We start from the raw sequence: 10,310 nt of genomic DNA, 5'->3' as shown, positions 1-10,310 counted from the left end.
ATTCCGTTTGTGCAATCTTGTCGTATTTTGTTTGCTGCTAAATAATTTCAAAACCGAGTATTAGTTTTAGTTCTTATGACATCTTAAACGTATTGATTTCGTACTGGGTTGGTCTGTGAATAAGTTTATTATAAAAGCCTACGACAACACATTTCACTGACTGTTGAACACTCCACGTTTACTTCTGATCCGGTTTGCAATACGCAAAATGCTACAGAACGACAGGGAATCTTTGCATTCGTTTATTTTTGATTTTTTAGATTCGTGGTTTTAAACTTCTATACATCAAATAAGTTTTGATGTGAGTGAAGGCTATATCTTATATTGTTATTGCAAAATTGAATTTTATATATTCTTTAGTTGATACAAACAGTGTTTTATTTTAATAATTCTTCTGTAGTCATGTATGATAGCACTGAAAATAGTTTCCAATCCTGTAGTTGTAGACATCCCTGGTACATATACTCAATAAGACAAATTCATGCTTATTGCTTAGCTAGATGTTCGGAATAGCACTGTTCATGAATTGAAGTAATAATGGTTTCTAGTTTATCTGCTACTACAGTAATTTTTCATTAATCAAATTATGCAAACGAACCGGTCATTATGCTCTGACAGTGCTAAATTATTATCTGTCATATTTGATCGTAAAATGGCATTTTCAAAAAATTATTTCAATTAAGTTGTTAGGGTTTATTTAGCCTTAGAAGTAAATAAAAAATTTGGCCTTTTTTTGGCCTTATTTTATAATGGATTTGGCCTTACTGTAGCTTGAGTATCTGGCAACCCTGCCTCCAAACCGTTATTCTATGAACAAGACTTTTCAAACAGGCAGCCAGTGACAATTCAGTTTAAGCTACGCAACAAATCAGCGATCTAACGAGTATAGATAAATACATTAGTAGGCTAAGTTGAAGAATATGATATGAAAACAGTGTAAAAAGCAACATTTCGAAAAAACATTGACAGCAAATCAACCGTTTTTTACATTAATTCAACGTCTGCAGACGTTGAACCAATGAAAAAAAAACCGGTTGATTTGCTGTCTAAGAGTAATTAGTGTACGTTATTAGCCAATACAAGTATTGCAACTATTTGTATAGTTTTGATTTATGTCTGGTAATGTCTGCAATACGTACTCTTAACTTTACAAGAGTTAACAGGTGGCTTGGCTACTTTATTATTTTCAAGCCAGCAATGTTTCGCCTATCACACCAAGGTTTTATTTACCCTAATATGTATAGTTGTATACAATGTATACCAGCCGTCCAAAGCTAAAATGGAGTTACTGGGTGAACACAAATGCTAGCGACAACTTCAACATTATCATCACTGTTGACGACATAAACCGAAAGTAACCGGCTAAGTCAGCTTGATATATTTAATTGTAGGAGTTACTCAAAAGATTGGCAAGATTTTTTGTAACAAGCATGTTGGAAAAGCAGCAGTAACTTTCGGTTCGGTTCAATTTGTCACTTTCTCAGCAGTTTTGAAGTAAATGGATCGATTTTTACTTGCCAGGGCTTCAGGGCCGGAAAAAATGGTTAAAAATGGCCGACAATTTGGAGCCTGGTCAACTTGTAGTGGTGGGTTCTCTCCAAGACATTGGTAAACGTGGGAAGTATCAACTTGGGAGGGTGCATGAGGTAGTTCCACAAATTAGGAAAGGGAAGCCTGTGGTTCGTAGAGCTAAAGTTGCCGTCTGCAACTATGATGAGAGTACGGGGAAAGTGAAAGTAGACTAGGCCTACGTGTTGAGGGATATTTCGTGCCTCGCCCCCGTAAAGAACACTTAAGTGTTAAGGTTTGAGCCTGGTTTTGTCTGCGGTGGCCGATACTTGTCTGAGCCCAGAACAGTCGGTTATTATCGCAACCATTGTACATAGCGTCATTTTAGCGTGTACCTATGGTACCAATTTCATGTATCGTCGTGTTTATTCGTATTGTTGTTCATTCTTGCATGCCCTTTGTATTTGCGTATTAACTTAAACGTGAGTGATTCAAACAATTTGTGTATCGTGTGTTTTATTCATTGGCTCACAATTGTCCTTAAATTCCTTTTTAGTTATGCCATGTTAGACTGTCATAACTAGGGGCCGCTATGTTACGGCTAATCTTTATACAAATCAAACGTCATATAAAACCGTTCAGGTCTACTGAATCTTACGTCATGGAATTTTTCCTAAAAATGAGCCAAAATTGCACCATCGTTCGTAAGACTTGTGTCAAACCTGTTTAAACATGAAATATTGCATCATCACCTTTGAACACCTGTTTGAATTGCGTGACAAGTCTTTCACTATTACGTCACAGTACTGCGTACGTGAGTTTGAGATATTGATATCTATTCTGGTGAATCTGGTCATTCATTTTAAAATTGTTGCTTGAAGAGGTTGGTCGCATGTTTAACTGGTTTGCTTAATGCTTGTCAGCTGGATGAAAATTTCTGTCTTTTATCCAAGTAATCTGTTCTGTAGTGACAAGTTTTTAGTGGTGTATCGCGTTGCACCCCATTTTCGACAGCTTTGAGGCTATTTTTACAGAAATACAATTCTCGAATAGACGTTTCCTAAAGAGTGTTTCTTTTCGGTCATTACATACAGACGAACGGATCTGGGAATCTTATGTTACAATTTTCCCACGAAGAGATTATGGTTTACCGCTGTGACCAATCAGTTGCCTACAATCATCGTAACTCCGCCAACCGATGGAGATGTGGGTAAGGTACCGTATAGTAGCTTAACTATCACGATAAAGGATGGTATTTCGTACGCGACATGGAAGCGCTTGATTTGAGATTAACTCGTATACAATTATATTGCGATTAGCAACGCAAAACTATAGATTAGTAACCATTATGTTGCTAGTTTAACTTAACGTTGACATACGTCAAACTCTTTAGGCTCACACATTTTTTCTCAGATCAACTATGAAAGACCTGGAGAACATCAACTATGTTTTATTGGCTGTAGCACGACTTCCGACGATGCAAAATGTAAAGTTGTGAATGCAACAATCTGGACTTCATGGAAAAACATTGCAAGCATTCGACTACAATTATTATCATCCGATTGCTTTTCTGTCACCACACGTAAAATTATCCAGACAAGTTCCTCTGCATTACCCATAGGTGTTTATCATCAGTCATGTCACAAAAAGTTTACCTGTACAGCAGTTAAAAGAACATTTCAACCTAAGGCAGTTGCTTTATCTTCTGCTAAAGTCGAGATGCAGAAGCTCGCTCCCTAACAAGATGCAGAAGCTCGCTCCCTTAGTCGGACAAAATAGGTTCATTGAGACTAAAAGCAATCCCCAAACCACCACAAATTGGAATATTTTATTTTGCCAAACTCACAACCTTCCTTTCCTAACAATATGCGAATTTGTTGAGGAAGAGATGCAAAAGCAAAGGCCAATGCTATTTTCAATAATATTTGATTTTTACAAAGATGAGTATTTGGTAAATGGAGGAAATGATGTTGAGCTATGGTCTAACACCACACAGAACCTTGTGAGGAAAATTTCTCATAAGTTTGCTAAAGCACTAACAATAAGTAGGCAATTTTATTTACACCTCACTTCTCTCCGCCCAAGAAGAAAAATATGCTCTGATAGGTGATTATAGTGCCAATCAAGATGATCAGATTCGTGCAGTGGCACTTCTCTTACGTGAAATATTGACTTACGAGCTACTCAAAACCAAAACCCCAAATCCAACAATCGTAGAGAGCTTGAAGGATATGGCCCCAAAACTTCCTGAATGATTGCAACTCTTCTATAGCCTACCACACTATTATGTGGGTTGAAATCCAAATTCACTGATTCTCAAACAGACACAATGGAAAGAAAAGTAGAATCAATGTAGTCAGATGCTGTGTATAACGTCAGTCGAGGTCATGTAAAGCCATGGAAGCACACAATACTTGGTTTAGGAGCAATGACAGGTTCCAAGTTAACTTTGCAGATACCTAACGGGGAAGGCCACACAATTAACTACAATGATGTGAAAAAGTTTAGAGCCGGAATTTGCATACTCCGCTTTAGGACAGGAAGAAAGTAAGAATCACGTTCCGTGGGAAAAGCATCTGATCATATTCAGGAAATAATGGAGAAAGAGTCTATCTTGACATGCAAAATGAAGCCGCTAGATATGTATTGGTTCAGCAAAAGTAGAGATGTTGCAACTCCACTCTATGCTGGTTTTATGAGCAATAATAGAGTGGATTGTCTACCGCTACAGCGAATATGTTACATGGACCCAATAACAAGATTACCAACCAACAATAACGTTGTTAAAGAAACACTTGTTACTGGTTAGAACCATGAAGGATTGAAGGTTGCAACTGAAACTCACCAACAATATGCCGTGGTGACGTATGACGTAGCTCTTGCACAATGCACACCCCTGGTTACACAAAAACCTACTCCATTCAAGCCATTGAAGCCCCTCTTTTTGACAATCTCCTCATTATGCTTGGGAATTTCCACATGGATCTTGCATTATTCGGAGCAGAAGGAACCTTCATAAATGATTGCGGGATAGAGTCCATATTGTCGGAGTCAAAGATCCTTGCCGAGGGATCATTACAAGGGTTTATTATAGGAAATTTTACAACAGGTGTAGGCTACTGTACTCGTGTGCACGAAATTACAGCCAACGTCATGGAAAGAAAGCTATAGGCTACGATCGATTCTTAACAACTTTAGATGCAGATGAAATTGACAACTTCCAGCAAGTCATGTCCACTATTCCAACTGACCCTGATAAAGTAGAAGTATGCTTGGCCAATCCAGTCGTCACCGAACATCGGGAAAAGTATGAAGAATGCTTTAACAGGTCCATCAAGGAAGTGTTTGGTGAAACCTATCAGCTCTGGACACTATGGGTTCTACGTGATAGGTCCTGCGTGTTCTTAATAAACCGACTCTATCGAGAAGTGCAGAGATGCGTCAGGATGAACAACGTAAGTGGTTACATGGTTATTGTACCAATACTTCTAGAAATATATTTTGCTCTGAATTGTCTAAATTATGCAAGATGGGGATCGTTGTTTTACAACAAACTGAAAAACGCGGATCCGAAACTGGGGGCTATACTGGATAATGGTGCTTTCTCAGTTAGGCGTACCGTACCAAAAAGGATTACTCTAGGACGGCAGTCCATCTGTCTTTAGAGCAAACTGCAAATAGGGACGCTGCGTCGCAGGTAAAAGTAATAATTGGTTTCGGAACTCAAAAAGTGCCATAAAAAGATGTTGTGTCACAGTTACACAGAGACCTGCTTCTGTAACAGAGTTAAGATATTTTGCAGGGTTAGAACAAGTCGAAGATGCCGGCATGCCGCGAAACAATTACGCAATCACAGAAATTGTTAAAGAAAACGAGCAAATGTCACTATTATGGCTGGTTGAAAACAAATGAAGTTATCATTCCAGGCTGGTTTGAAGGCGCAGCTATACTATCTGAGCTATTTAGTAAATCGGAGGAAAGAAGTGATGAGGATGACATTGAAAGTTGTGATGAACACTAGAGCGGAGATTCCGACTTGGAAGATGAATCTGACTTGGAATTATTTTTTTAGTCAATGACTTTTTTAGTCACCACCATTGCCAAACATTTTTTCTTATATAGGCTAGACTGTTCAGTGTTGACGAAAAATTCAGACAAAAACTTTTCAAGTATTAATAGGATATCCTTAACAGTGATTGTTATTATAGATCTAACTAACCCTAACCCAAATTGGGTGATTGCTCAATTTGCATCATTTTTATTCCGGTATTCCATTAGTAGTTAAATGGCCTGTTATACGTAATACTAATAGGCTACTTCTTTTCTGTTGTGCACACATAAGACAAAACACTTCTTCAAGTTTTTTTTAGCGGTAACTCCTGTCATTGATTTAGTGCAAAAAGGGAAGGAGTTAGGCTACCTAGACCTATTTCAAGTCGTCTGTCAGGGGACACCCACCACCAAATTTGTCTGTCACATACATTTTTGTGAAGCTTAACACTCACACATTAATTATCAATTGGTTTTATCCGGTAACTATTTCAGCTGACCTAGCTCAAGTTAGGGGGGTCACCTACTTTAGGTCGTCTGTCAGGGGACACCCACCACCGAATTTGTCTGTCACATATATTTTTGTGAAGCTTAACACTCACAGATTAATAATCAGTTGGTTTTATCCGGTAACTTTTTCAGCTGACCTAGCGCAAATTTTGGGGGGTATAAAACTTGTCTGTCAGAGCCCCCCCCCCACAACAAAAAATGTCTGTCACATACCAGACAATCATCTAGAAACAATTTACTTTACAACCAACTAAGTTTCAAGCGGTAACTATTTCAGCTGACCTAGCGCATTTTTTGGGCCATGAAAAATGCCCCCCATTCCCATACCCACCACCGGTGGCCCGGCAGACTTCCAGATTATGAGTACCCACATACCACCGGACATTGCTGTATGAATAAAAATTGGTAACTTTTTCACCTAGGGTGGACGTCGCGGGCTCCCGGTCTATAGCCGACGATTCTTTTTCATTTTCAACAATTTAGCAATTAGCTTGGAACAACTTCGAATCAATGAAAAAGGACATGTTTGTTGGCTGGAAACAGGCTAGTTGCTATTCTTATTCTTTCAGACTTCTTCCAATAGAAATGAAAATCAGATTTGGTTAGAGAGCCCAGATCGGTCAATTACAATTTTGAGTGCAAAAAGTTTGATATTGTAGGTTGCTTGAGATTAATAGATCCTAGTGTCCTAACTAAACAAAAAGATAATTGTTAAAGTTTTTCTGAGGTGCATTTAGATTAGAAGAAAAATCTTCAGAAATTAAGATCTTCAGAAATTAACATCGGTTAATAAAGAGAAACTTTACTTGGAGATTGAATGCTGTAGCGGACGCTGCTTTCAGCATATCCACCCATACACAGCCATCAGTGGGATGGCAACATTCCTGGGCAAAGTCGGCAAGGAATGATAGGACACGAGGTCGATTACGCTGCTATTGTTTACTAACTCAGCTCAGAAGATCAATGCTTGCTCACAACGTAATTGTTTATAGTTTTAATCTTCGATCCAGCAACACAGAAAGTAAAGGAAAACACCGGAATATTAAAGCTCCACCACCAACAACTGGATACGAAATATTGTCGCTGCTACATTAACAATAAACTGATCCAAACGTCATCCTGGCAGTGCCAAAAATAGAAAAACAGTAGCAACAACGAAACCGATATATTGCTTTAGAATTACCAAGACTGATTTCTTGATGCCGGTTTTAAGTTCTGACTTTTGATATTGCATTCAACTGATTTCCATATTGAAAGAACCGACTTTTCATATTGAACAAAAACTCAACAAACTATTGATTTTCACATAGCAAAAACTTAACACACTCTGATTTTTACATGTTGTAGAACTCTACAAAAAACTAAAATTTCACATAGCAAACGACTGATTGATTTTAAAATCATGAGCTTAACTTCTTTAAGAAGGTACTAGTGTGAGATTGCGAGTTTTACATATGATCACACAACGCAACACGACTGCAATTCTACATAACGATGAACCAAGGTAGGAATTCGACATAGTGACGTTGATTACAGAAGTTGAATTTCCGATTGCTGAATTGAATTCCCGAGACGTACAGTTATGCGCTCAAGGCGGAGTCTTCTGGAAGATTCTAGTGACGTGTACGTGTGACGTCAGAGACAACAGAGCTCTCTGGCGCTACAGACACCCCCGCAAGAAGGAAAACGGGGTGGCCGTTTGACTTCTGATGAGATGTTTGCAGCATGAAATGAAACAGGCGAGGCACAAGATGAGTATTATAACATAGACACACGGTGAACAACAAGACGGGGTCGGATCCCCTCCGCACGGCGCGAGCGCTAACAGTTCCTCTGATTCCGGGGAGCGGCTGGTCGGCTCTCGATTGTTTGAAGCAGAGGTCTCGTGCGGCGGACATCCGGCTTCGATGATTTCTAATTAAAAAATGTGGAGAGTTACAATGACAAACACAATCTAAGCACTAATCAATCACAGGTGAACACTGACGATGCAGATAATGTTAATATGCAGTACGACGACTAAGTTGTGAAAATTGATGAAGCACGTCAGAGGGCACAGAGCGCACTCTCTCTACGACACGGAGGGACAGTCCGGACAACGGCCGTGCGAAGCAGTAGTACAAACTGCCACACACCGCGACGCGAGAGCAAAGCGTCATGACAGCAGGATGGGTATCCTAACCAAACGGGGAAGGTGAGAAAAACGGACACACGTTTAAATGAAACCAGACCAGGACTGTAGTGCCAGCAGACAACCAAGGGAAGTGACGAGGCTTGAAGTACCTAGCCTCACGACGACCAGCAAACATAGGAACTGAAAGATAGATAGACTGAAAGCATGCTAGCTGTGCAAAGCGACTGAGCGTGGAACCGGTCCAACAGAGCAGGCAGCGGTGGACAGATGAATGCGAGCAGCTGTGACGAAACAAGGCCAAAAAGGCAGAAAGCGACGGGCAAGCTAGTCGCAAGCAGCATGTCGACTTATATCTATGCTACCACCTTGACAAGCAAGATCCTAGCAACAGTGACTACAAGGGTGAACAACGAGGCGCTACGTGAACAAAACAGCGGTGGTCAGACAAGGGTTATAGCAAGTACTGTATACGGGAAGTGTGCTGCGTCGCACGCCTATGTGAGGGAAGCGCAGCTCCTTAAGACACAACTCTTAAAGCTCCCAAAGACAACTACAGAGCAGGGAACTGCTAAACGAGGGAGTGATTAACTGAGGTAATGTATGCAGTTTCAAGTCTTACCCAGGACTAAGAAGTGGTTGGGAGCTAGTGTAATTCCTTTGAAGACTGTATGCAAAACCGATGACTAAGCTAACTAAGGAAAGGTGGAATGGATGGATGAATGGATGCAGTTTTACGTCATGCCCAGGACGAAGACTGCTGTAATGAATACGATAACTTTATGCAAAAACGGCACCTAACTGATGAAAGATGGGATGGAGGGATGCAGTTTTACGTCGTACCCAGGACGGCGGTGTCAGAAGTGGGATTCGAAGATGGCATTTATCTGGGGGCGACTTAAGCAGTCAGCTACGACGTTATCTTCACCCTTTATGTACTGTAGATCAGACGTGAATTCCGAGATATAAGAGAAATGTCGAGACTGTCTACCTGTAGCATGGGCAAGCGTACCCTTGAAGGCAGTGATGAGAGGTTTGTGATCTGTAAATATGGCGAACTTACGACCTTCCAGGAAGTACCTAAAGTGCCTTAAGGCGAGGTATATTGCCAACAACTCACGGTCGAATGTAGAATAGCGTCTCTGAGTATTATCCAGACATTTGGAAAAGAAAGTAATGGGCTTCTGTTTACCATCGATTTCCTGTTGGACCACGGCACCGACAGCAGTGGAAGATGCATCTACGACGAGAGAGGTCACGGCGCCGGGGGCTGGATACGCTAACAGTGAAATGCTCTTTAAGCCTTCCTTCGACCTGTCGAAGGCTGAGATGGCATCATCGGTCCAGGGTATCGGTTTCTGACCGGATAGCTTAGGAGTTAAGATGCCGTGTAGCGGCTGCAAGAGCCGTGCACAGTCGGGAATGAATTTACGGTAGAAGTTCACCATGCCAAGATACCTCCTGAGATGCCCTGCCTGTAGTGGACGCTGAAACTTCTGGATTGCTTCCACCTTGCCAGAGAGGGGTCGAATGCCTTCAGAGTTGACCTCATGACCTAAGAATTTTACCTTCGGAACACCAGACACACATTTTTCCTTATTGAGAATGAGCCCGTAGTGAGTCAAGCGTCGAAAAACTGCCCTCAGGTGGATCACATGTTCTTCTTTATTTTTGGAGAAGATTAACACATCATCGACATAGCAAAACACGAAGTTCAATCCACGCAAAACCTCGTTCATGAAGCGTTGAAACGTTTGGCTAGCATTACACAGACCCATGCTTAATTTACAAAATTCGAAGCCGCCAATGGGCGTAACGATGGCCGTTTTTGGAATGTCCCGTTCGGCGACACGGATTTGATGGTAAGACTTGAACAAATCCAGACTAGAGAAGATGGTAGAGCCATGCAACGCGTCGACGAAGTCATGCAAGAAGGGTAGCGGATAAGTATCGCGCCGGGTCTGACGGTTGAGATTTCTATAGTCCCCCGTGATGCGGTAGCAACCTGTGTCCCCTTTTGGGACCATGTGAACAGGGGAGGCCCAGGGAGAATTGGAAGGGCGAATGACACCCAGATCTAAGAGGTGCTGTATTTCCTCGCGCAGATGTA

The sequence above is a fragment of the Aplidium turbinatum genome, chromosome 1, assembly GCF_918807975.1.
Source record: "Aplidium turbinatum chromosome 1, kaAplTurb1.1, whole genome shotgun sequence".
Taxonomy (NCBI): Eukaryota; Metazoa; Chordata; class Ascidiacea; order Aplousobranchia; family Polyclinidae; genus Aplidium; species Aplidium turbinatum.
This window is presented reverse-complemented; position numbering follows the sequence as displayed.